The sequence below is a fragment of the Pithys albifrons genome, chromosome 4 (assembly GCF_047495875.1).
Source record: "Pithys albifrons albifrons isolate INPA30051 chromosome 4, PitAlb_v1, whole genome shotgun sequence".
Lineage (NCBI taxonomy): Eukaryota > Metazoa > Chordata > Aves > Passeriformes > Thamnophilidae > Pithys > Pithys albifrons.
The window spans coordinates 29,260,141-29,288,135 of NC_092461.1; the positions used below are offsets into that span (position 1 = coordinate 29,260,141).

General features: G+C 45.8%; 1 protein-coding gene across 3 annotated transcripts in view; it reads left to right on the plus strand.

Moving 5' to 3' along the window:
* The first annotated feature begins 1,115 nt into the window (after positions 1 to 1,115).
* Positions 1,116 to 27,995, plus strand: part of TSNARE1 (t-SNARE domain containing 1) — a 501,884-nt gene continuing 475,004 nt past the window's right edge. For 2 of the 3 annotated variants that reach the window (XM_071553024.1, XM_071553027.1), the window contains exons 1-2: positions 1,116 to 1,181; positions 17,035 to 17,133. The gene's annotated coding sequence lies outside the window, so the exon portion shown is untranslated. The remainder of the gene's footprint in view (positions 1,182 to 17,034; positions 17,134 to 27,995) is intronic. The other variant, XM_071553026.1, reaches the window with a different exon arrangement.

Sequence of the window (27,995 nt, forward strand, 5' to 3'; positions counted from 1 at the left end):
GGTCTGCAGTTTGTGGTGTTTTGAAGAGAATTAGTGGCTTTAGTAGGAGCAAGTTGGGGGTGGGTTGTTTATTTGTGTGTGTGATGTGCTGGGCACTGCCAGAGATTCATAAATTATTAAGGTTGGGAAAGACCTTTAACATCATCGAGTCCAGCCATTTACCCAGAGCTGTGAAGTTCACCACCAAACCCTGACCCCAGGTGTCACATTCACACATTACCTGAGCATTTCCAGGCATGGTGATTCCACCCCAAACCCTTTCCCCAAGTGTCACATCCACACGTTATTTGAACATTTCCAGGGATGGTGATTCCACCCCAAACCCTGTCCCCAAGTGTCACATCCACACGTTATTTGAACATTTCCAGGGATGGTGATTCCACCCCAAACCTTGTCCCCAAACGTCACATCCACACGTTATCTGAGCATCCCAAACTCTGTTCCCAAGTGTCACATCTACACGTTATTTGAACATTTGCAGGGCTGGTGATTCCACCCCCAAACCCTGTCCCCAAATGTCACATTCATATGTAATCTGAGCATTTCCAGGTATGGTGATTCCCCCACTGCCCTGAGCAGCCTGTACTAACGCTTGGCGACCCTTCCAGTGAAGAAATTACTCCTAATAGTCAATTTAAACCTCCCCAGGTGCAACTTGAGACCATTTCTTCTTGTCCTATCGCTTGTTATGTGGGGGAAGAGACCGACCACTACCTGGCTACACTCAGGAGTTTACACAGAGTGACAAGGTGCCTCTGAGTTCTCTTTTCTACAGGCTAAACCTTCCCAGCAACCTCGGCCGCCCCTGGGGGTTCCCCACGTAGGGGCGGGAAGGGAGAAGGGCGGTGAGGATGGAGGAGGATGAGGAAGCTGGGAACAAGGAACATGCCCTGGAGTGGCTCCTAAGGGGCGGCCGCGCCCTGAGGTAGGAGGTGCCATGGGGGGTGGGCGGGGCCCATCCGGAGAGCCCCCTTCGCTGATTGGTGACCGGTGAAGGGGCGGGGCGCCGTGTGGCGATGCATCCTGGGAGTTGTAGTCCATAGAGGGGGCCGGCGGGCGGGAGCGTTATTGGATGAGGACTACAAAGGGGGGGTGTGAGCGACAGTTACGTGTGCGGGTGGGCGTGGCTCCGGCGATCACGTGATGTTTGGGTGCCGGCAGTGACGGGCGCGCGGCGGCAGGTGAGGGGCGCGCGCAGGACCGGCCGTGGGGACACGGGGACACGGGGACAGCGGGGACACGGACACGGACACGGACACGGAGCTGGCACAGCGGGCTGTGTGACGTGGGGACAGGGCTGGCCTGGCACAGGGCTGTGTGACAGCACGGGGGGTGTGCGGTATAGGGACATCAGGACAGAGCTGGGCTGGCACAGGGAGTGTGACATGGGGACAGGTGTAGGTGTGTGATCTGGGGACGTCAGGACTGTGCTGGCCTGTGTAAGTGTGTGACATGGGGACAGGGCTGGCACACCGTATGTATGGCATGGGGACATGAGGGCAGGGCTGGCCTGGCACAGGGGGTGTGACATGGAGACAGGACTGGCACAAGGTGTGTATAACTGTGCGACATGGGGACAGGGCTGGCACAGGGTGTGTGTGTGACATGGAGACAGGACTGGCACAAGGTGTGTATAACTGTGCGACATGGGGACAGGGCTGGCACAGGGTGTGTGTGTGACATGGAGACAGGACTGGCACAAGGTGTGTGTAACTGTGGGACATGGGGACAGAGATGGGGACAGGGTGTGTGTGTGTGTGTGACATGGGGACAGGGCTGAGCTGGCACAGGGAGGGTGTGACATGGGACAGGGCTGGCAGAAGTGTGTGTGTGACATGGGGACATGTGGACAGGGCTGAGCTGGGACTGTATGTGTGACATGGGGACAGGGCTGGCACAAGTGTATGAGACATGGGGACAGGGCTGGGCTGGCACAGAGGGTGTGTGTGACATCTGGACTTGGGGACAGGGCTGGCACAGGGGGTGTGTGATGTGGGGACAGGGCTGGGCTGGCATAGGGGTGTGTGTGTGTGTGACATGGTGACATGGGGACAGGGCTGGGCTGGCACAGAGGGTGTGTGTGACATGTGGACTTGGGGACAGGACTGGCACAGGGGGTGTGCGATCTCGGGACAGGGCTGGGCTGGCATAGGGGTGTGTGTGTGACATGGTGACATGGGAACAGGGTTGGGCTGGCACAGGGGACATGTAGAGATTAGGAGCTGTGCCTACCCTTGCCCAGGTCTGTGTGTGTGACGGTAATCAGGGGACAGGACTGGCCTTGCCCAGGTCTGTGAGCAGGGAGGGACACATGTGCTGAGGGTGCTGTGGGCCAGAGCTGTGTCCCCTGTCACTGATGACCCGGTGAAGATGGGATGTCCCTACACCCGCTTTGTCACTGTCCCACACTTGCTCAACACAGTGAAACCCTGATTATCAGCCTCCAGCATGATGACAACACTGGGAACTGCTCCGTGTCCCGTGTTGTAACCTCACAGATTAGGGCTCAGTTTTAACCTCACGGAGGGTATAATGGTGTTTATTTATTTATTTTTTCCACTTCCAGGCTGAGTCAGGAAGCTTGAGGCACTGGGATGGATTTGGAAATACAAGGAGATGAAATAAAACCACTTTCAGATGTACAAAGCACCTCTTTCTGCAGCAGTCCTCGACTGCAGAAACTTTTTTTGTTGCTTTTGTACTTTAAAAAGTGTTTGTGGTTGGAAGCTTTTCATGAAAGCTCCCCTGAGCTGTGTGGTACAATTAACCTCCGGCATCTGGCACCGGGGTGGACTTTGCCAGGGAAAACCTCACATTCCCACAGAACTGCTCGGTGCCTTTGTGTGCATATCAAAAAGCAGAGGGTCTGGAAAAACCTAAAAGCAGGTTTCATTCTGCCACCAGCACAGTGAAAATGTGCTGCGAAACCCCTGCTCGTTGGCATTTGAAGTTTCCCATGACATTTGGAGCTTGAGGTGGGTCCTCATGTCTGGGAGTGTCACCCAAACAAGCAGCTGTTTGTTTGCAAACCCTGGGATAACACCCGCTTGGGGTGGTGGCCTGAAGGGTTTCTTTGTGCTTCATCCTGCTGAATCCGAAATTTTTACTGGCTGTGTGGTGTGGGCTGTGGAGGATTGACTAAAATATGAGGGTTCCCACCACCCACTTTTTTGGGGATTTTTTGTAGCAATAAGGTTTTTATTTTACCCAGCATTTTTCCCCTTTTCCAGACCAGTATTTCCCTTTGCAGTGTGGCTGTGAACATGCAATGCTTCCTCCTGCCTTGGGGGTCTCTGTGTTGCTGTGGTCAATGTGTCCATACAGGTGGTTCAGGTCTTTAAATCACAATGATTTGGGCCAGCTGCTGTCTGACCCCTCAATGCCTTCCTGCTCCAGCATCTTTGCCACCTGTGAGGTCCTTTTCCATCTCATCTCAACTCCAGGTTGGATTCTGGACTCTTTCTGGGGTGCTAATCACAGAATCATGCAATGGTTTGGATTGGTGGGGATCTGGAAGATTATCCAGTTCCAACCCCTTACCATGGGCAGGGACACCTTCCATTATCCCAGGTTGCTCCAAGCCCTGTCCAGCATAGCCTTGGACACTTCCAGGGATGGGGCAGCCACAGCTTCTCTGGGCAACCTGTGCCAGGGCCTCTCCACCCTCACAGGGAAGAATTTCTTCCCAATATCTCACCTAAATCCATTCTCCTTCAGCTTAAAGCCATTCCCCTTGTCCTATTATTCCACTTCCTTGCGGAATGTTGCTCTCCATGGTGTTGATGCAGGTGCTTCAGGTCTTTAAAATCCTTGGTGACTCAGGGCAGGTGCTGTCTCACCCCTTGTGGACCATCTTCACCAGCTGCAACATCCTTTTTCATCTCATTTCATCTCCATGTTGGTCTGTGCACTTCTTCCAGGGTGCAAAGTGTGCTGATTCCCACTTTCCAGTGCCCAGCCCAGCAACAAATAACCCTTCTTGCTCTCTCCAAAGCTTCCCACCTTGCTTATTTGCCTATGTTTATTAATGCAATTAAAATTTAACCCAGCCACCACTGATGGAGCTTTGATGGACATGGGAGAGGCTGAGAAGTGCAGCCACATGTCCTGCTTCGATCCAGGCTTCTGATTTGGATCTTCATCCCTGTTTCCTCCTGCCATTGTGTCTAAACCAAGACTTGACGCAGAGGGTGGTGTGGCAGTGAACCAGGTTTCCCAGACAAGTTATGGACCCCCCATCCCTGGAAGTGTCCAAGGCCAGGCTGGATGGTGCCCTGAACAACCTGGTCTGGTGGAAGGTGTCCCTGCCCATGGCAGGGGATGGAACTAAATGATTCTTGAGGTCCCTTCCAATTCAATCCATTCTATGATTCTGTGATTGCAAGTTATTTAGTTGGGAGTGGCTACAGAGACTGGTGGAACAGTGATTTCAGTATTAAAGTCCTTTATTCCCATCCTTTCTTATGCAAGAAACCTCAATCTATTTCTCACAACTCTCTAGATTTATTGGGGTTTTTTAATAAAAAATATTTTAAACCTCTCATTTGCTCCTTATGCAACTCCCTGGTGTGATCAGGTCTCCCAGCCAGCACCACCCCTGCTCTGGCCCTGGAGAATCTTTACTGGGAGTGGAGGAGAAATAATACTTTGGTGTCTTGTTAAATCTGCACATTGATATTACAGCACTTAAAATCTAATTAAAAAAGAAAAAAAAAGGAGTCAAGCTGAAAATGAATGACTCTGTGCTTCTCCTTGCTTATAAATATATATATATATATATATCTCAAATGGTATTTTGAATTGTTGGTTCTTCTGGGATTTCAGGGATTTTTAAATAGCAAGTGTGAAAGGGTAAATAATATCAAGATAAAAATAATGCTTTTGATTCCCTGCCGGTGTCATCAACACATTCTGGTGGATGAAAATGGAATGAACTGTTGAAATAATCTAATTTACTTTTTCCATCTTTGTTATCCTTCCTACACTTCAGCTGGTTTGGGAAACAGGGTGGGTTGGTGGTTCCCATTTGGGTTTTTATGGAGCTTCTGAGGGTTGCTGGTGCTGCAGGGGACCATGGAAGGGTTCTGTGTGGGCAGGAGAAGCCTCTTACTGTGTTTTATGTAGGATTGGAGTCATCATCATCAGGGCAAAGGCTGCTTGTGCTGGAAAGGACTTGTGTGTCCAGGTCTGATCCCCATGGATGGATGGATGGATGGATGGATGACTGACTGGGTCCTTCCAGCCAGGACGTGGTTGGTCACGTGTTTGAAGCCCTGGTGTCAGTGCAGGCTGGGGGATGAACTGATTGAGACCAGAAGGACTTGGTGGTGATGGATGAGAGGATGGACGTGACCAGGCCATGTGCACTCACAGCCCAGAAACCAATTGTGTCCTGCTTTGCAGTGTGGGCAGCAGGTGGGGTGGGCTATTCTGCCCTTCTACTCTGCTCTGGTGAGACCCCACCTGCAGAGCTGCCTCCAGCTCTGGGGCCCCAGCACTGAAAGGACATGGATCTGTTGGAGTGAGTCCAGAGAAGGGTACAAATATGATCAGAGGGCTGGAGCCCCTCTGCTCTTGAGACCGGCCAGGAGAGCTGGGGGGTGATCACCTGGAGAAGAGACGTCTCCAGGTTGACCTTAGAACCCCTTCCAGTGCCTAAAGGGGTTTCAGGAGAGCTGGAAGAGGGACTTTGGCCATGGGCATGAAGTGATAGAACAAGGGGAAGTGGCTTCATACTGAAAGAGAGTAGGTTTAGGTTCAATATTTGAAAGAAATTCTTCCTTGTGAGGGTGGAGAGGCCCTGGCACAGGTTGCCCAGAGAAGCTGTGGCTGCTCCATCCCTGGAAGTGTTCAAGGCCAGGTTGGATGAGGCTTGGAGCAACCTGGGATAGTGGAAAGTGTCCCTGCTCATGGCACAGAATTGCATGATCTTTAAGGTCCCTTCCCACCCAAACCATTTTGTGTTTCCATGATTCCTGCCATTACAGCGTGTGTGTTTGCCTACAGCATGATCTGTTGGGTCTAAATTTAATCCAGCTATTTAAACATGAGCTTAACTCACAGCTGAATGTTGAGATTTGCCTCCCTGGTGCTGCTTGCAGGAGAAATACTGCAAAACTTGTCCTACAGCGACATCACCGACCTTTCAAGCTGCATTTTCTCTTGCAACACACCTTTTCACACGTGCAAGTAAAAAGTGTGGCCACAAACTTGTGCTGGTGTTGCCATCAGTGATGGCAAGAATTACAAGGCTGGAGGGAAACTCATGCCCATCACTTGATGTTGAGTGCCCAGAAAGCTTCATAGGAGATTTGTGCTCTTTTCCTGCTGCAAAGGAGCTGGAAATGTGTGTCTTTTGCTGTCAGAAAGGTTATTTGTGGTTTTTAATAATACACTCTATTTCCAAAGGAATATGGGCAAGATAAGAATCCTACTCCCTACTTTTTTTTTCTGCTTGCCTTGCAAATGGTGGCATGGAAGATTAAAATAATGCAAAAGAGTTAAATTAATCTGATTTAACACTTGCAGGGAGGTTTCTATTTAAAACTCTTTTTCTTCCTAGTGTCACTAGTCAGGAAATTCAGTAGGCAGGTGCCATCTCTTTGTTGCAGTGCATGGGCCTGTCTGCGCTTTGCAGTGTTTCTGATGATGGCAAAAATAGCATTTAACTTAAAAAAAAGGGGCAGGATAGATTATTTTTTTTCATGTCTATTTTATGTGCAGCTCCATTAAAACAGTGAAGGTTGCATTAGTGATCAGTTGCTTTTTTAAATATATTCTGAAGTTTGGTACAAAAAATCAGAAGAGATGGTGTATCAGCAGGTGGTTTTTAATGTTTTTTTTGCTGGGATGTAGAGCTGTGGGGAAAAGCTCTCCTGAGGGCAGTTGAGATGTATTAGTTGCTCATCTGCTGGAATGCTCCAAACAAAATCTGGGAAATATTTTCCAGCTTCTCCTTGAATGAAGTCAAACTTAGCTGCAATACCTATAGTTACTTTCTTTTAGTGAATTTACCTTTTTCTTAAAGTAAATGCTTATGTTGGCCTAGGTGGTGATTTCTTCCCTCTCACTGTCATTTCTTCCCTAAATAAAAGCAGAAAATAACTGCAAAATGTTTTATGCTCTTCACTGTGTAGCGCTTGTTTTGTTCTTGTTGCAAACAAGCCCTGAGTTGCAAACATACAATTTTTTGAGGTTATCGAGGACTTTATTTGTCCTCCTTCCCCTTGCTGCCTACATCTGTTGTGATTCTAGTCTTGAATAACTTGGCCCTGTATTTTTTTTCCCCTTGTAGGATTCCTCCATCATCTGGTGCATGGAGTAAAGGAGTGCAGGAGACAGCCGTGCTGTAGGATTTTATTCCAAAGCTGTTGCCATAGTCCTTATTTCTGCAAAATAAAACATTTTCTTCTTCCACGGGAGACTTTGATCACACTCATTGCTGAGACTTGTTGCTTTTTTTTTTTTCCATTCATAATGAATCTTCTTGTGATGCTTCTGCGTGGAGGAGGGAGGTGGCTCCTTTATTTTTCTACATGTGAAAAACCCAGGCAGATTTGGAGGTGTTATGACCCAAATTTTTGGTTTAACCCATTTCTTTGCTGTGTGAGATGTCAGAGACTCAAATATGGTACGGGGGAACTCCCAAACTTGCTATTAATGGCTGCTTTGTAAAAAATCCCATATGAGCAGATTGCTCAGGAGCTGTGGAGTGGAGGCATGTACAGCCAGGCAGGCTTTTTTGCTTAATTTTTCTTAAGCCCATGAAATTCCCTTATTTGTTTGTGATAGAACTAGAAGGAATGGCTTTAAATTGAAGGAGGGTAGTTTAGATTGGATATTAGGAAGAAGTTCTTCCCTGTGAGGGTGGTGAGGCCCTGGCATGGGTTGCCCACAGAAGCTGGGGCTGCCCCATCTCTGGAAGTGTCCAAGGACAAATTGGACAGGGCTTGGAGCAACCTGGGACAGTGGAAGGTGTTCCTGCCTATGGCAGGGGTTGGAACTGGCTGATCTTGAAGGTCCCTTCCAACCCAAACCATTTTGTGATTCTGTAGTTGACCATCATGTGACATCCCATGACTGTGACCACAATCCTCATGTGATGGTGGTGCCTGTCCAGCTCATATGCCCCAATTTTGGGGTGTCTTAGAGGAGAAAAAGTTCTTGGGTGGTTTAGGGATGACTTGGGTGATGCCTTACTGGGTCTATAAGTTCTGCAATGGCGGCTTCAAGTTTAGAATCACAGAATCACGGAATGGTTTGGGTTGGCAGGAATCTTGGAGATTATCCAGTTCCAACCCCCCTGCCATGGTCAGGGACACCTTCCACTGGACCAGGTTGCTCAGAGCCCCATCCAGTCTGGCCTTGAACACTTCCAGGGATGGGAGGTGTTCAGGATCAGAGGGAGCAGTGGTTGTAACTAACTGTAGGTCATTGCAGTTGGGCTTGAGCTGAATTATTAGCACATGCTTTGCAGCATCCCATGTCCCAGCCCGGAAATGTTCATTATGCTCCAAGCTTTTCTAATTTTGGAAAGGGGAGGAAAAAAACACTGCAGATGAGGAGGGCCAGTGAGGCTGCAGCAACAGTACTGGGTAACACTTTGTTTAATATAACACTGTACTTGTGGAACCTGAACATTTTCAGGTTTCCCTTCTTGCAAAGTGAAACAAGAGATAAACCTTAATACAGGTTTAGACTTTATTTTTCCCCCACAAAACAATTGATTTGTGATCCCTTGTAACACTATTGGCTTCCTGGGCTCTCATGAGAACCTCCTAATTCCTAAAATAACTGATTTATACAAGTCTAAACATTCTGTTAGATATCTTGAGGTGTGATTTACCCTTCCCAAATGTTTTGATGTCTTCTGTCTTCTGCCTGATGTATCCCCAGCTGGTCTCTTGCCAAGTGCCTGTCTCTGCTGGAGAGACCCTTATTCCAGTGCCATCAAATATTCTGCTGTAGGTGGTGGGTGGCCATTGATAAAGTATGACAAATTAAACTTACAAATATATTATTTAATACCAATTTTTATAATATAAGGTCATAGATGTATAGAATTCATATGTTTTAATAATAACGGATGTGGGTTTGTTTGCTTTTGTGCTCTATTTTTTTGGCTTTTGTTTTAAAGAATTGAAAATTTCAGTCTTTACTCTGCTGAAGTCACTGTAGGCAGAGCATGGGATTGGTGCAGGCAGGGTCAGGCCACAGTGAATACTCTTAACAGTGCCCAACCTCCTGGTGCTCCACATCCTCTTCAGCACCATCTCATGCAGGTTTTAAAGCTATCCAGAATGTTAGTGATGGTGAAAAATCAAGTAATTTCACTAGGTATACTTTTCCTAATGATAAGTAAGGAAAAAAGAAATCTAAAATATTAAAGTAGTGGTGCTTAAATTATGTTGATGCCACTTCATGTTACTGGTTTGATTTCTCAGTGTCAAGGACCTTCAGCTTCCATTAACAGCAAGTGCTCAAAGATGGAAGTAGGTGGCAAGATGTGGGTGTTGAAGCCCCAGAAATGCTGTCCTGAGCTTTTTTGACACACTTTAGAGAGCAACTGTTTGCTTTCCAAAGCCCTCCTAAGTACTGATTGTGCACCACGGGGAAGTTTTGTAGGTTTGGGTTGTTTTTCCAAAAATGTAATGGAATGCTGTCCTTGCCAAGTGCCCAAACTGGTCCCTTGGAGAGGCATCTTAGCAAGTGGTGTGAACAGGACTGTGATATTGGAGGGAACCCGGATGCCTTTGAATTTGAAAAAGCAAATTGACAGTCTCACTACAGATACTTTCCTGATTATCATCTTTAGAGCCTCAAGCAGATGGGTTTCATGGAATCCTGGAATGGTTTGGGTTGGAAGGGACCTTTAAGACCATCTCATTCCAATCCCCGGCCACGGGCAGGGACATCTTCCACTGGACCAGGATCCTCAGAGCCCTGTCCAAGCTGGCCTTGGACACTTCCAGAAATGGGGCATCCACAGCTTCTCTGGTTTCTTCTTTGACCCAAACACAGGACAATGGAAGAGATGTCATTTCAGGGATTTCTTTTTTATTTCCCCTCATGGAAATACCTGCAGTTTAATTGCCAAGATCCTCTTCCCTGTGCATGGAAACCAAGGCCTGCTTTTTTATTTTCTTTCTTTTTTCTACTTTATTTCCACATTATTCAGATATACCTGTGTTTCCTTTCAAAAACAGAGCTGTCCCACAGGCTCTGAGGTCTACAGGCTTGCTCTTCTGTCTTTGGCCAGTTCCTTTCCTACTGCACTGTGCTTGCCATCTTTTTAAAATTAATTAGAATTTCGTATAATCTCATTCTTGGAAGCAGATCTATTTGTCAGGCATTTGACCACAGAATATAAAGGGAGTGTGCAGAAAGCAATCAGGATGTCCTCCTGCCCCCAGGGCAGTCCCCTCACCTCCTGGCTTTGACCATGCCTTTTCCTTTGGCTGCTGGTAAGACCAGAACGTGCTTTTGTGTTTTCCTTGGTGGTTGCTTCGTGGGCTTGAGATGCTGGTGGCTCCTTCAGCCCCATTGGGTTCAAGATCTTCCTGCTGGGAAGATTTGCCTTTTGCTGCTTTTCTCTGCCAGCAGAAAGGACATTGCATTTCAAAATCTGTGGTTCTTCCAGAGCCAGGGCGATAATCTAATTCCTTGGAAGCAAGTGGTGTCTTTTGGGGTCGGTGATTAGGGCTCTCCAGTGGTCTTTTACATGCAGATCATGGAATCATAGAATGGTTTTGATTGCAAGGGACCTTTCAGACCATCTTGTTCCAACCCCCTGCCATGGGCACAGTCACCTTCCACTAGGCCAGATTGCTCCAAGCCCCATTCAATCTGGCCTTGGACACTTCCAGGCATGGGAGCCCCTTGGCTACCTCCCTCTGGAACAGCTTTGGGGGAGGGAGACTCAGAGACCTGCTGTCCTTCTTGCTCTTCTCCCACATCCCAGAGAGGTAAATAGTTACCATGAGTGGATGTTACCTCGAGGGACCTTGTCCCAAAGCCCACCAGCCTCATGACAAAGCCCTTGCAGTGTCTTCTGGTGGTTCACCAAGCTCCATTTTCATGCTGAGCAGACTGAGGCTGGTTATTTGGCCTGGCTGCCTGAACCCCTGTGCAGTTTCTCTCTTAAGCAGACGAGGGTGACCTTGCACTTGCTGATTTGGTAGCCGAGCTCCGCTGCCGGCTCCCCGCGCGGCACCTCATAAATAGCTCCGCTTCTCAGCTTCATTTCCCACACCTGTTCCCACCTTGCCAAAAATAATTACAACCTCTGGGACTGGGGTTTACTGAGAGAGGGGGAGGAGGGCGTAGAAAAACCTGCAGTCCATGTTTTTCTGTGCACTGTCACCGACATGGTGTCGGTGGGATGGGGATCTCCCTCCTGGGACATGAATCAGGCTGTGCTTGTGTTTGCACAGCATTGCTCCTATTCTGTGCTTGAGATTTCTTTCCCTTCCTCTGCTCAGCATCATCCTAAATTCACATCCCAGGCTCTGCCTCCCTCATCTTTATTACCTTTTAATGTGTTTCCCCCCATCCTGCACTCAGATAAATCCCTTGGCTCTTCCTGCGATCCTTCACCCACCGCGTTCATCCTTCCTCCATCCATTCCTGCTTCTTGCCACGTTTTCTGAGCTCCTTGGAGCCTGTGCACCCTCCCAAAGAGGCAGGTGGATGCCACCACTCCTGATTTTTGTCTATGGTCATGCGTGGAGCCGGTGGGGGAAAGGCAGGAATATTTTTAGTGAGCACTTGTATGCTCCACTCAGGGGGCCGCCCACGGACCAGCATAAAAATAATAGTGGGGACAGTGGGGAAAGCTCTGCAGCAAAATGGTGAGATGCAAATTGCCATCCTAAGAGCAAAGCTCAGGGTGAGTTTTGGCAGCGCTTGCGAGGCTCAGGAGCGCTGTGTTTGGAATAAAGATTACAGCGAGGGATTTCACCCACGGGCCACGCTCGCCTCATTTATCCTGGAGCTCAGCAGAGCTGCTAATTCAGTGCTGGGAGCCAACAGGGTGAAACGTGTGCACCTCTAAAAAGGTATTAGATTAGCATTGACAAAACAAAGTGTCACGTCACCTCTGGAACTGAAATTTCCAGGGTTGCAGGAGCAATAAATTCGGTTGGATTTCATTTGTGAGGGGTTCATGGGCACTGTCCAAGGAAGAGGTGGCCCTGATGGCTGCAGAGATGGTTTGGGACGTTTCGAGGCATTATCTGGTAACAAATGAGCCCGTGCCAGATGATTTCCATGCTGCTTTGACTTTTCCAGCTGGTGATGGACAACTTGGCTGTTGGAAACATTGAAATAATAAATCAGTTGAAATATTAATTCCTTTTTTGTTGTTCTTGTTTTATTTTCATAGTAGTAAATGATACAACTTCTTGTGAGGTTTGGAGTTTGGGGTAATTTTTTGCTCTTGGGTGTTGTTACAAATTTGAACCTTTTAGAAGCCGGAGAGGGAGGGTTTGAGTGGAGTTAAAAGCAGTTGGGAGCTTATTTTTCTTTCTTTCAATGGAGCATGGAAGAAGCAGGTGGGTGAGGCTTTGTGGGAAGACATTCTGACTTTGATACAAGTTTGTTTTGATCAGATCTTAGTTCGCTTGTATCCTTTAATTATACTTTCCAATACCAAAAGACTTTCAAAAATCAAATTTTGAGGATCTTCTCTGCCAAAACTGCACACTTTAAGGGCAGATCCTGTTGGCAGGAATTTCAGGAGCTGTTGACTTTGTAACCCCATGCTCTCTTGCCTAGTTTTTCTGCCCTTGAAAGTCAAACAGTATTTGGTAAAAGAGCAGAGCTCAGGAGTGTGTAGCCCTATGAGGATCAGCGTGTCCTGCTTGCACCTCACCAGTGCTGAGTGAGTGGAAGAAAAACAGCTTCCCACTTTGGTTCAGGCACATCTTGGATCTCCTCTGTCTCTGTCCTTTGCTGCAGTCCTGCACGTCTCTGGCATTAAATCCAAGCTACTGGTTCTGTCTTCCAGAGCCCTTCTCATGCTGCCTTGTGCCTTGTTGAGATGTTGATTCTTCCCTCCAGCATCACAAAATTTGGTTCCTGACTTTGAAATGCTCCAAGTCTCCATCTTGTTGTTCTTCCCTCTTGATACCATCCAGAAACATTTGTAGGGATGCTCCTAATTTTCCACAACCCTTGCTTTTTGGTGGTATATCTTCAAGGAACCTCACAGCTGACTGTCATGCTGGTGTTTCTGTCTTTCCAGATTGTCTCTGTGTTTCCTGATATTTCCTATCCAGTCTGTGTTTAACTCTTTGTGCGTTCAGTCTCCTATTTTAAGGTCTTTAACGCAGGAATTATCTCCTTCCTCTGTATTTAAACAGCAGTTAATGTGATGCAGATGTGATTCCAAAGTGATGCCTTTGATAATACCTTTGTTTGGTTGTTAACAATCTTGAGAATGCTGTCATTATATATATATATATATATATATATATATACACACATATATATGACAGGGACAAAAGATACTACAGCTTGTTAACATTTAAAAATCTCACAAATAATAAAAAAACCCAGCTTTTTTTTCTGGCCCTACCTTGGCTCCTTTGGTAGTTATAACATCAACTGAAATGATGAACTCTGATCTCACCAGGTAAGAAATATTTTTGTAAAGCTGTGCATTTAGGCTAATTCTGTCCTGCTGTACACTGTGCTGAGGATTTGTGATCCTCAGCAGGCATTTGACAGATCTTAACTAGTTATGCTGTGTCTTGTCAATCAAAATTAAACGCCTACCTCACTCCTTCCTACTTTCTCTCTCTTCCAGCCTTTTTATTTAGGTTGGTCATTAAAATTGCTCATAACCATAGAAACGAGGAAAACCCGCCCCTTACTTTCCAGCTCTTTAGTGAGATATTCCTGTACTGACATCATGTGAGTTATATCCACCATGGCTTAAAAAAAAACCTCCAAAAACCTGCAGGTGGGTGGAGTTGTCATTAATTCCTCCCTGGAAAGGAGTTGTTCCTGTGGATACCAACCAAGAATCGTGTCCCTCTTGCATTGCTGTGTGGGGAATGTGAGAGGGACATGAAGGAGAGACCCTGCTTTGGAGAAACCACCAGAGAAGATAAGAGTTGGAGAGGAAAACAGATCTGTGGGCTGGAACTGGTGGGAGGATGAGATAAGGAGAAGATGGGGCAGAAAGGAGTCACATGCACGACGTGGCACGTGTTGATCATTTCAATATTGGTTATCACCCTCCCAGGGCTGTCTTGGGTGATTTGGAAGATGGGCATAATATTGATATTTCTGGAATACTGGACCACCAGATTTCTCTGATTAAGGATCTGAATCCCCACATGGCAGGATGGGTTGTTTCATGGCTTAGCTTTTTCTGAAAAAAATTTATTACTGAAATTTTGCTTTTTCTGAAAAAAAATTTATTACTGAAATTTTGCTTGTACAGTTTAAAAATGCTTGTCCCAAGGCTACATAAAGGGGATAGAAACTCTTCCCTTAGGGAGCCATGAGCATCCTGACAATCCAGTGCTGGACTCTGTGTGCTGGACAGATAATGCTGTTCTCATTTGCAGCAGGATTCCTCCATGGGACATCACTTGAGAAAAATTTTCTTGTTTTCCCCCTCTCCCCCCAGCTTAAATTCACATGAATATTAGTTTTGGGGTTTGGTTTTTTTTTTTTTACAAATTGAAGAAATAATCAATCAGATTAAAATAGTTAACTGCACTTCCCAGCGTTGCTCTCCATAATTCACTCAATTTTGGACTTGGTAGAACATTGGAATCAACACAGTTGGTCAAGGAGTGACTTTTCTGCGTAGGTGATGGCAGGGCTGGAGGGCTGGAGCTCTGTGCAACCTGGTCTAGTGGAAGGTGTCCCTGTCCATGACAGGGGGGTTGAAATGAGATGAACTTTGAAGTCTTTTGCAACCTAGGCCATTCTGTGACCCTGTGAGTCTGTGGTCCTCTGCTGCTTGTGCTTTGCTGGGACCTCTGAGCATGCTGAGATGTGACATTCATCAGACAATGCATGGGCCCATCAGGAGCAGATATCTCTGCTTGGTCATTTTTCTAATAGACTTCCAAAAGAAAACCAAAGTGCCCCTCCAAACCCCAGACAAAATCCCCCCCCAAGGCTGTTGAATGTCAATACATAGACTTTCTGTTTAGCTGCCACCCAGTAGGCTGGTGTTTCATATCAATTCCTCCTTAGGTCATAGAATCCTGAAATGTCTTGGCTGGGAAGGAACCTTGAAATTCTTCTTGTCCCACCCCCTGCTATGGCAGGGACACCTTCTACTATCCCAGGTTGCTCCAAGCCCTGTCCAGCCTGGCCTTGGACACTTCCAGGGATGTGCTACAGGAAGAACAGTATTTGTACAAGGATTCCTCCCTCTCTGTGGTGATGGTGCACACACTTAATGTGGCACTGCACAGTGATTACAAAGTGTGAAGCTGCCTCCTTGAGAAATCATGGCATGTCTTGATGTTTGGAAGGTCTCCAGGGTGGAGGTGTGGATTGTTCCCGGGTTAGCTGGATATGGAAGTTTCATCACTCTCTCTAAAGCAAAGCTTGTTTCTTGGGAAGAGGAATTTTGAGCCTTGGCCAGAGAAATAACGAGGCAGAAGTGTTGTGTGATGTGGCATGAGAAGGTGTTGCTGAGCAACATCTTAAAATTTAAAGGTCTTACTTGTTTACCCTGTCTTTGAAAGGAAGTGCTGGGTGCTGTACTGTAACTTAAAGGCTCTTAATGATTATTTTTACCCATTTGTTGGAGTTTCTGCTGTTGCCTTTTGAGGGTGTTGAAATTGTGTTCATCAAAGAGGAGAAAAGGGTAATTGGGTGTTTTTTTCTCAGGGTATGAAAGCTCAGGGCAGGAGCTCCTTCAGCATCTTTCTCTGCCCTCTCCAGCCTTGGTGTCATCCCATGCAATTTGACTTTCTCCACCATCCCATCATGAAGAGGGATTAGAAAGCTTTGATGATTAGTCTGGGAGGCTGAGTCTTGTGTGATGATGCTCCTCCTGCTTAAAAGAAGCCAAAAATATCAGCAGTTTGATTAAAACACTTTCTTTGAGGAATGATTGTCTATAATAATACTTTTATTTCCTTACTTTACACAGTGTAAAAGTGCCTCTACCTGAGTTGTCTAAGCCATTATTTCTCTCATTTTCTATTTTATTTTTTATTAAAGTATAATAAACTACATTAAATGCATCTTAAATTCCTTCTGCAGCATTAGTTTCCAAATTTGGACCAGAAAAAACAAATCAGTTGTGAAAGTATGTGTGGGAAATGGGTTTACTATGTCATTAAAGTTTTCAGAGTTATCTGAGGTATTGGATCCTTGTGGATGCTGTTCCTGAGGAGAAGAAACGGCCTGAAATTGCACCAGAGGAGGTTTAGATTGGATATAAGATAAATTTTATTCATAGAAAGGGTGGTCAAAAATTAGGACAGGCTGCCCAGGGAAGTGGCAGAGTCTCCATCCCTGGGAGTGTTCAGAAGTCCAGTGCTGGGTCCACTTGGTTGTCCCAGGTGTGTGATTCTATCTCAGCACTCCCTTTAGCTCCACAGGCTTTCTTTTTGTAAGAAATGTAGGAAAAAATGTTGACAGATCCTTTTAACTGGCTCATAATGACTATAAAATATAATATCACTAAACAGGGGGAAATGACAACAACGTGAAATTATGAATTGCAGAAAATAAATGTTACTTGTGTTTCACTGGGTAACCCCCTGATGTCTGCACCCTCAAATTAAAGGGAAGAGGTGTTTTTTTGTTTTCTTTTTCTGTGTGTGCCTTACATTGTCAACAGACATTGTGTAGGCCTAAAGCAAAGCTTGCCTAATATATGGATATGTTTCTTTAACAAATTCACAGGGTGTGAAAACTCCCAAAGGCAGTTGAATCCAAAGACTAAACCTCAGTCTTGGGAATCCCTGAGCTTCAGACTGGAGGGAACAGAGCAGATAAAACCTGTATGTGCTTTTCACTTCTGATTTTCTTTTTTTTTCCCCCTTTTATCAGAACAGAGACAATACTGCTGAGCTGGGCCTTGGCTCTGTTGGGTTATTGCTGCCGAGTGCTGGACAAGTGGCTCCGCAACACAAGGGAATAAAATTGTGGGTGAGAGAATTTTTGCTGTTTTCTTTCTTTGATAACTCTCATTTCAGGTTTTCCTTTTCTGTGGTTTTGGTTGGTTTTCTCCATATCTTTTCAGCTCATTGGAGGTGATGCTGAGTGTTGTAGACCCAACCCCAGGAGTGGGTGTGTAGGAATGTGGTGGGCTCGGTGCTTGCAGATGTTCACCTCTGGATGGTGTTTTGTGCTCTTGCAGTGGTTTTCCTTGTCTTAACAGGTTAATGTTGGGTGATCTCCATCCAAATTCTTGCCCTGACTTCTGATTTTGCCTGACTTGGCTGTTCATTAAGCTCTGGGATGTCCCATGCTTGTGGTGTGTTGACTTTGAGTTGGGCTTTCTGGCCAGAGGGTTCTCTTCTAGGAACAGATGGTCAGTGATAGTTCAATTTTTCAAGGTGTAACAGGCTGTGCCTGTAAAACTTATGGAGTCCTTTAACGGCAGAAATAGTTTTCTTAAACTACATCTGCTTTTCCCACCTGGAATATTGTTAATGGTAATTTGTATCGTGGTGAGAATGGTTGTTTCATGCACTCCAGCTTAATGGTAGGAAATAAGTCTTTCCTTGGGTATTTTTGGTTTAGTGTCTGTTCCTCCTTCTTAGAATGTTATTCTAGAATTAGAAAAAAAAGAAGGGGTTTATCTATTTATCTGAATCAATTGGTTATTTTCTACTTAATGAAGAAAACCCTATCTTGGAAACAAGTCCTTAAAAAGGATTTTTTAATTATTTTTTTATTTCTCCACCTCTGTTTTCCACAGCCTGGGGAGCACTGGCGTGTCCCAGCCCCGTTTCATATACAGAGCTAAAGAGATTTGTAACATTCGGTAAATAATATGCATAAAGGCTGCCTATTAATGTTCTGAGTAATCAGCAACAACAGAGTAAATAAGAGGCTAATGAGATTAACGGGGAAGAGGAACATGAACCTCTCCTGCATCTCCCCATGGCCCCAGAGCCCGTGGTGGCCCCAGAGCCCGTGGTGGCCCCAGAGCCTGTGGTGGCCCCGGAGCCTGTGGTGGCCCCAGAGCCCGTGGTGGCCCCGTTTCTGCTGACAAGCCCAGCGTGGCCACGGATGCTGCAGTGCTGTTGCTGCTGTTCCCCATACAGAGCTTAATGAGTTCCTGCTGCTGGCACTTTTTCTTTAAATGCTGTGTAATATTATTAAATCCCACTCCTTGCAAGTGGATTTGAGCTATTATTTTGAAAATATATAGAATCATAGAATAGAATCATAGAATGGATTGGGTTGGAAAAGACCTCCAAGATCATCGAGTCCAACCCTTGGTCCAACTCCAGTCCCTTTACCAGATCATGGCACTCAGTGCCATGTCCAATCTGCGTTTAAAAATCTCTAGGGATGGTGAGTCCACCACCTCTCTGGGCAGCCCATTCCAGTGCCTGATATCTTTATTTGTGTTCTTTTCCCCTGTTTGTTTTCTAGTGCTGGGGCTCACTGATAAGGCTTTATCTTCTGAAGTGTTTCCCCAGACATCTGGTACCCTCCTGGTGTCTCCTCGAGGCCACCAGAGGAATTGGCCCAAGTCTTTTCTCACAAACATGTTACTATCAGAATATTGTACTCAGAAGTACATTGGGTTTTAACCCTTATTGTCTCATCCCAAGCTCCATCCTGACTTAATTTCATTTGTCCTTTGCCTTTTTCCCTCACTAGAACATGTTCCCCCTTAAATCTTGCAAGGAGAGAAAATTCAATTTCCAAGCAAAACATGACTTTTTTTTTTTTCTACTCTACTGTGTTTCAAGCCCTCTCTCCTTTCCAGGTTAGTGGGTTTTCTACTCTCTGTCCATCATCCTCTGGTATCTTCTGCCACTCTTCAATGTTTTATCGATGTCACTACCTCAGAATTGTTTATTTGAGTTTTCTCCACCCAAAACTGCATATGCGTGGTCGTCTCAAAGCCGCAGGCACCGACTCCCCTTGCTGGTCACTCGAAAAACTGCAGCCTATTTTTTTTTCCTCTTTTTAAATGGAAGTGCCTTCCCTAGAAACCTATTTCATTTACTCAAGATAAATGTTGTACTTATGGCTCTGACTTTTCTTTTTATGGTGGTTCTGATTAAACCATGAACCTTCAATGTAAACAATTCAGGTACAGTGTGGGTACTGCATATTACCTGAATGAATTATTCACCTCTTAGCTTTTGTTTTCATTTTTTGGTGTTTGGTTTTATTTTTTTCCTTTTCTTTTTATTTTATTTTATTATTGCAAGTTATTTTGCTGCTGTTTCAATTGTGTAGGGCACTGATTTCTCTCTCCTATAATCTCTTTTGTATTTTGGTGTGAGGTTGGCTGGTTAAGGGATCAGGAGCACAAGTGATAATTCTCCTCTATCCTCCCAGATACATGGAATGATGAGAGGAAAACCAGGAAGAGCCAGAAGATCAATACCTTGCTCCAAACCTGCAGTCACCAGCAGAATTTTGGGGGTTTTGGTCATGGGTGGTTTGCCTGACATCAGGTCTGCTGGTGACCCCAAAGGGGAAAAGGATCTTTGCACAGGAGTTCTCAGGGCTCATGGAAAAAGCCTTAAATTACATTTGAAGGGGGAAAGGAATCAAAATAGGCTTGCTAGAGATAAGCCTGGGAGTGGGATGCCAAAGGTGTGCTAGAGAGGTCCTTTGTTCTCAGTGGGAGTGGGGGATGGAGATCCACGTGGCAGCAAAGACACCAGGGTTATGGATGTGTTAGAAACCACAGAAACACCTGAGAGTGGTCAGGTAGGAATTAGGGCCTCTTCCCCCCAAACGTGGTGGGATCCGTAGCCCAGGTAAAGTGAATCTGCACCAGTGTCCACAGAACAGGCAACAAACAGGAGGAGCTGGAAGCAACTGCACAGCTGGAAATCTATGACGTATTTCTCCTCACAGAAACACAGAGGGATGACTCTGCAACAGGAGTGGTGTATCTTCAGAGGGGACAGGCAAGGAAGGAGGGGTGGTGGGGTAACCCTCTGTGTTGGGGAGCATTTTGGCCATCTGGAGCTTGATGATAGTGATAAAAGGGTTGAGTGTTTATGCATCAGAATCGAGAGAAAGGCCAACAAGACAGATATCCTGTTACAGAGCTCTGAACCAAGGTGAAGAGATGGATGAACTATTCTATAAGTAGCTGGAAGAAGCCTGGAGATCACTGGCCCTTGTTCTCATAGGGGACTTCAATTTACCAGATGTCTGCTGAAAATACAGCACAGCAGAGAGGAAACAAGCCACGAGGTTCCTGGAATGTGTGGAAGAGAATTTCATAGCACAGCTGGTGGGGGAGCCAGCAAGGGAAGGTGCCCACTGGACCTGTTGTTTGGGAACAGGGAAGAACTTGTGGGGCATGAGGTGGTCAGAGGCCATCTTAGGCACAGTGATCACAAAAGGATAAGAGCTCTTGGGCAAGTAAGGAAAGGTGGCTGCAAAACTGTTAACTTGGACTTCTGGAGGGCAGACTTTGTCCTGTTTAGGAGACTGATTGAGAGAGCCCCTTGGGAGAGAGTCCTGAAAGGCAAAGGAGTCCAGGAAGGCTGGATGTGCTTTAAGAAAGATCTTAAAGGTGCAGGAGCAGAAGCTGGCAAGAAAAAAGACCAGCCCAGCTGAACAGAGAGTTTTGGCTGGAACTCGGGGACAAAAAGAGAGTTTATGACCTTTGGAAGATGGGGAGGCAACTCAGGAGGGTTACAAGGATGTAATGAAGATACACAGGGAGAAAATTAGAAAGGCCAAAGCCCAACTAGGACTTAATCTGGGTACTGCCATAAAAGACACTAAAAGATGTTTCTATAAATACATCCACAAAAAAAGGAGGGTGAAGGAGAATCTTCATCCTTTATTGGATGTGGGGAGTAACACAGTGACAAAGGATGAGGAGAAGGCAGAGGTACTTAATGCCTCCTTTGCCTCAGTATTTAATAGTAAGACCAACTTGTTCTTGGGGTACTCAGCCCCCCATGGCAGAAATCAGGGATGGGAAGCCAAATGAAGCCCTCACAATCCAAAGGGAAGTGGTCAGTGACCTGCTACACCACTGAGACACACACAAGCCTGTGGGACCAGGTGGGATCACAGAATCAGACAATGGCTTGGGTTGGAAGGGACCTTTAAGGGTCATTTAGTCCAACCCCCTGCCATGGGAAGGGTCACCTCCCATTAGATCAGGTTGCTCAAAGCTACATCCAACCTGACCTTAAATATTTCCCTGGATGGGGCATCTACCACCTCTCTGGGAACCTGGTCCAGGGATTCACCAACCTCAGTGTAAACAATTTCTTCCTTTGAAACTAAAATAAGGGGTTTTGATGGGAACAGTTCCTCTCTTGCTCTGTGAAGACTTAACAAAGGGGAGTCTCAGGGAGAAGAAAGTGGGTCTTCAGTTTTCCTGGTGGGATGATCTCTCTCCCTTTTTCTCAGTTATTCTAGTTGGTAACTGGGGGACCAGTTGAATTCAGTGTTGTCTCTCCATGCTGATGCTGTGCCCATGAGTCCCATTCCTGGTCAGTGTGCATAGCAGTCAGTGTAGCTGGACAGAGAAGTGTCAGAGCTGCAGGACAGCAAGACCTTCACAAGGGACTGTGTTGAGCCAGGCACAAGGGCTCATAGTTTCATTTTGATCTCTTTGCAAACAGAAAAGTGATGGAAACAGCAAATGTGTGTGTGTGAGTGCAAGGGAGGGACTCACACATCTCCCTGTGCGAGGGCTCAGCTTGCTGCAGCATGTTACTGAGATTTGTGTCTGGGCACTTAAAATTTCACAAGAGATATTAAGACTTGAGAAATCTATTTTGCTGCCTTGTAAGTCTGTGATTAAACCTTCCACATTTCCTTCTCTTTCACTGTGGGAATCTTTAAGTCGTTACGTTTGTTTTCTTTAGGCATCACAATGAAAGCAAAGAGTGGCTTTGTTATTTATTTATTTAGTTAGTTTTGGAACATGCTCCTCTTTGCCTGTTTTATGCCAAAGCACTTGAATTGATCCTGCAGACGGTCGAGGAGGGGACAAAGAAAAAAATATTTAATGCAGCGTGTAATTCTTTCTGGGTTTGCCTCTAAATAAAAAGCCACTTTGCAGGGACTTCTGTATCCAAACACAGTTCATGCAGCCGGTGCTGCTCTGTTTTATCTGCCCACTGCAGCAGGCTGGTGCAAAGAAATGCCTTCATCAGTGCTATGAACTGGTTCAGGGTAACTCCCACACACAGTGCCAGTTGCTTGCCACCTTGCTTATAATTGTATCTTTCTGGGTTTGTGATTTTATTTTGTGTTTTAATTTAATCTACTTGAACATCAAGAGTTAAAATGAAGCAAGTCCATTCCTTGCTGTGCTATATCCGAGCATAGTAACATCCCGTTCAACCAGGAGTCTTTTCCTGTGCATTTTGCAGCTCTGGGATGCTTTGGATGCAGGTGAGAGGACTGTGGCTTGTCTTTAATTCTCCTAGGTACACACTGCTGCATTCCAAAGCTTATTCAAGCCTGGCAGTTGAACACAGATTGCCTGAATGCAAAGCTCCACTTCAGTGTCAACACCTCCCTCCTGTCTATTTAAGGTGGAACAACTGGGGCGATTCGATGCTGTTGTTCAAGGCTTGAAGTCTGAACTTATTTAATCTGCACCTGCTGGCTTGAGTCAGGAGTATTTATGGACTAGAACAGCCTTGCTTTGGCTCTGTCATAGTTAAAGGGCAAATAAAATTTGGTGTATTGGGTCCTGTTCCGTGTTTGTGATTTGTTGTGGCTGAGCTGTGGAATAAACACTTGGGCTAATGGACATCTCCATGGTTTGCTCCTTTGATACTAAAGATTTCTGGGGATATCTGGAAGAGTCAGCTGAGAGACTGTCTGAAAGCTCTCCCTAAAGCAACAAACTGTGTCCATTATGGTGATCTGAACCATGGAATCCCTAAGGTTGGAAAAGACCTCTAAGATCATCAAGTCCAATCATTAACCCAACACTGCCAGGTCCACCACTGAACTGTGTCCGTAAGGGTCACATCTCCATCCAGCTGAAGCCATAGAGTGATGGAGGTGTGTGGCAAGGGAATGATGGAGAAGGGATTGAGCTTGAATGGCCCATCAGAAACCTCTTCCTTGCATGTAAACCAGGAGTAGAGCCACACAAATACGTGTCCTGCTGTTGAAGGTCCCCCTCGTAATGACAACTGAGCTTAAGCATTTCTGTAGGATACAGGTGGTGTGAGCAAGCACAAGACAAGAGGTTGGTTCTTGTCTTGGATAACTTCATTGGAAAGTGAAAGAAAGTGAGGAGATAATGATCAGCATCATAGAAAGGCTGTTTCAGGGCAGTAGGTCCTGAGGGAGCTTGATATCCCAGCTTTGGAAAGCCCTCTGGAGCTTGGGAAGACTGGAGGTGAGGACTATGGGATTGTTGTCACCTTGTTAATCCATTCAGTTGAGTTAAAATACTTGGTTTTTAGAAGTTGTGTAAGTGTCTTGAATGTGTCAAGTAAGTGAAACCCCTTATTGAAATAGCTTTTTAATAGTTTGAAGGATTTCCAGGTGCATTAATTTGAAATATGCCTTGTGCCATGACTTACGAGTGGATTTTCCATATATTTTTGGGTCCCTTTTATTTAATATTGAGCTTGAGAAAGAACAGCCCCTGTCAGCCCCATTCCCCCCAAAAAGAAGGATGAGGAAAAGTGAGAAATAAGCAAGAAGAGTTTGTCATTAGACCTGAAGCCACTTAGGGTAGAAAGGCATCTTTAGAAGCTCAGTCTGTACTTTTATTTCCAGGGTGGTGTTACAGAGCTGTGCTATATCAGAGAACTGGCTAACAGCACATCCTCTGCCCTGAACACCTGCCCAGAACTGTGAGGTTTTGTGTTCAAGCGCATGAATATTTTAGCCTGATGTCTCCAAGGGTAAAACGAAGGAGTAGCTGCTCTGAGGGATTAATACAGAGTGAATTAGATGTTTGTAAAAGGCATTAAAAGCCACAATCACTGTGTAGAATCCCAGTGCTGGAAAGGCAAGGAGGGAGACATCCATCAGAGGCACATCCATCTGGATTGCAGGATGAGGATGGCTGTGTATTTGTTTAGTGTCAGCTTAGATGACGTGAAAAGAGGGGGAAAAAGGCCAACTCCCACATCCCTTTTTTTTCCCAGCAGCAATCATAAAAACGGTAGTAAGAAACGTCAGGGATGTCGCTTCTCTTTTCTCTCACCCTTCCAGTAAGCACTACAGGCCAAGTGTTTGTGCTCACCACAGCAATGGAGTTTCTTGACCCTGGAAGCTGCATCCCAACATTTCCCCCCTGTCTCCCACCCACGAGGCAGGAATAACACAGCCCACTGGGCCAGGAGATGCCCAAGGGCTGGCTCACAATACAGAGTGGTGGTGTCCTCTGAAATAAAACCACCAGGATGGGAGCCAGGCACCACCTTTCATCTAAGTAGCCACTAACTGTGGGTACTGAGACTTGTTTTCCCATTATCAGGGTTATTCTGGAGACCCAGCAATGCTTGGATCAGCTCATCCCTTATTCTCTAGGCTGGGCTTGGAGCTGGTGGGGTTTTTTTGTCACCTTCTCAGAAATCACTCTCAACTCAGTTTGCTTTTTTTGGAAACGTGCTTTCATCATTTGTAATACTAAAGGCTCTCCTGCAATGGAGGAGGGTTGGGCTGTTATTTTTAACTGAATGTTTCATTGATCTGATTTACAGCCTGAGCTGCTGGCTCCTGTATTTGCAGGAGAGTGGGGAGCCAGCCCTGGGGTGGGGTGGGGTGGGAGGGAGCACTGGGGGCAGTCTGGAGTTACCTCCCTTGTCAGAGCCAATGCATCACAGAGCTGCAGCCCAAAGGTGCCTTTTTGCATCATTTTATGCCAATAAAGAAGGTTCCTCTCTCTTTTAAGTGTATTAGTGGCTTTCAGCCCTGTCCAGAATTTTGGCATTGGTGTGCTGAGCCAGCTCCAGAGTCTGATTCATTCCAAATAAAACCTTACCAAAAATAATTTAAAAAACACTTAGATTTTGGCTAGATAAGATGTAGTCTTTACTCTGTGTGAGGCAGCTTGTGCTTTTTCTTGGGTTCAGTGAATCTTGCTGCACTCCCAGCTGGAGAGGCTGAGTTCCAGCTCCTGGGACACGGTGGGACCTTGGGTGGAGTGGGGGTGGGGGAGTGGGGTGGTGGAATTTGGTTTCTTCTGGGCAGTGTTTTCCCTCCTGAAGAAAAGGAGACTCAGAAGAGACCTTATCACTCTTTACAACTCCCAGAAAGGAGGTTGTAGGGAGGCAGGTGTCAGTCTTTTCTCCCGAGTAACAAGTGACAGGATGAGAGGAAATGGCCTCAAGTTGCACCAGGGGAGGTTTAGGTTGGATTGTAGGGAAGTTTTTTTTCCACTAAAAGGGTTGTCAAGCATTGGAACAGGCTGGGCAGGGAAGTGGTGGAGTCACCATTCCTGGAAGTGTTCATAAAACACGTGGATATGGCACTTGAGGGCATGTTTATATGGTGAACATGATGTTCGTGTTGGGTTAATGATTGGGCTCAATGATCTTGGAGATCTTTTCCAACCTTAACAATTCTGTGATTCAGTGACTGTGATGTGGAGTGCAAAGCCTTCATGGAGTGCAAACCAGAACTAGGAGCACTTGAACCCTTCAATGACAGGTTTGAGTGTTCAGCTCTCTCCTAGCTGAGTACGTAAATAAAGCTGGAGGCCCAAGGAATGGGTTGTTTTTCTACTTGGCGAACCAGAAAATGAAATACAAATGCAATGTTTGGGGCACAGGTCTGAAAGTGAGAGCAGATGAGCACCATTAGGTTGGTTTCAGAAATGTATTTATTTTTTTTTTATTTTTTTATATAATTTGAAGCATTTTACTTCCTTTGAGGCTTTCTGTTGTTGGTGTCTCTGCCTCTTCCACTGCAGTGGGTTGGTTGAGTTAATCACATCAGAGAAAAGAGTGCAGTTCACTGATTTTCTCCTCTGCCCAACCATCAATATATGTGTTCATGAAGCACATAAGGGCCTAGTATCTCAATGTCTTCAAGGAAAACACAGGCAAATTCACTGATTATCTATTTTTTTTTAATTAGATCCAAATAATCAGTATGTGTCCAGGTCTAGATTGCCCATGTCAGAAGAAGAAATGATAATGTCAAGGAACTCACTTATGAGAAGTAGCCCCTCTCTGAGGTCAGGGTGGATACCTGTGTAGAGATCCTCAACTGTTTTGTGTATGAATAGTCCAAAGTTAGGAGGGAAAGTAGGGTAAGGTTCAGCCTTCCTGTTAGATTGATCTTCATATTCTCACAGAATCACAGAATATTTAGTGTTGGAAGGGACCTCTGGAGATCATCTGGCCCAACCCCTTACCAAGGCAGGGTCACCTAGAGAAGGTGGCACAGGAACATGTCCAGGAGGGTTTGGAATGTCTTCAGAGAGGGAGACTCCAAGACTTCCCTGGGCAGCTGTTCTGGTGCTTTGCCACCCTCATGGAAAGAAGTTCTTCCTCATGTTAAGGTGGAACTTCGTGTGTTTTATGGCCATTACTCCTTGTCCTTTCACTGGACACCATTGCAAAGAGTCTGGCACCATCCTCTGGCGCCTTTTTGACATATTTATATGCATTGGTGAGATTCCCTCTCTGTCTTCTTTTCTCCAGACTCATCAGGCCCAGCTCCTGGAGTCTCTCCTCACAAGACAGAATGTTTTCTCCTTTAGCTCCCATCTGGAGTTTGGACCATGGAGGACCTGCTGAAGTCACTGTTATGTGTCAGTTGTCTGCTGATGACATAAAAGCAGAGAATATCAGAACAGTTTGGGTTGGAAGGGACCTTAAAGACCATCTCCTTCCAACCCCCTGCCATGGGCAGGGGACCTTCCTCTAGACCAGGTTGCTTGCAATGCAGACCTCCATCCATCATGGCTTCAAAAAAACCACTTAGAAAGTTACTCCTCTACTTGGGTACTCATGTTTTCATTGGCTGATGGTGTTCAGAAGGGAAAAAGTGAACTCTTTGTCTCCTGTCCCTCATTGCTTATCTCCTGTAGTGTTCACAGAAAGGCTGAGAGCTGAAGTGCAGCCAGCTCAGGGCAGCAAACCTTTGCACTTTGCTGGAGGGAGATCCTGGCTCCTGAGCCTTCTGCACTGACAGGAAGGAGCCAGGAGAGACAGAAGAGAACTCCAAACTGTTCTGTTGGTATGTACAACTTTGCCAAGGAAGAGTTTCCCACGCTGCTGGGTGCTCCTGTTGATGGCACTGATGCAAAGCTTGTGTTCTCCATCAGAAGCTGTTCAGGGTCTCTGAAGATGAGTGTGCTCATGTCTGAGGTGAGGAAGGCTCTTACGAACCCAAACTTACTCTCTGGTTGCTCTTTTCCCTGAATGCCCAAATTAACTCCTTTTTCTGTTGTTTGTAAACTTTTCTGTTATCTTCCACTGCCCTCAATTTACCATCGACCTTTCCTGCAGCCTGAGTGCAGTTCTTGATACTGTGAGCAATATAAACTGTCTGAAATGATACCTCTCATCCTCCATCCATCTCAGTTTGCCTTTGCAGGAGGATTGTGCATTATCACTTGGAGTTTGCTTTCAGAATTGAAGGTGGTGATAAATAAATGCCACTGGTAGCAACTGGAGAACGTGGACTGCTTTAACCAGCTCAATATGTGGAAAAGAAACAGGAATGGATTTTTAATTTTATTTATTTTTCACTGGGTGCCTTGTATAGAGCTCAGTGTCTTCTTCCACCTACATTTTCTAGGGGTGTAGGCAAAGCTGCTCCTGTCAGCTGATTTTCCTGCCTCACATCTGCAAATGCCAATTAGGGTCATTGCAATAGAAGCAACTGGGACGGGTTCAAGCTGCACT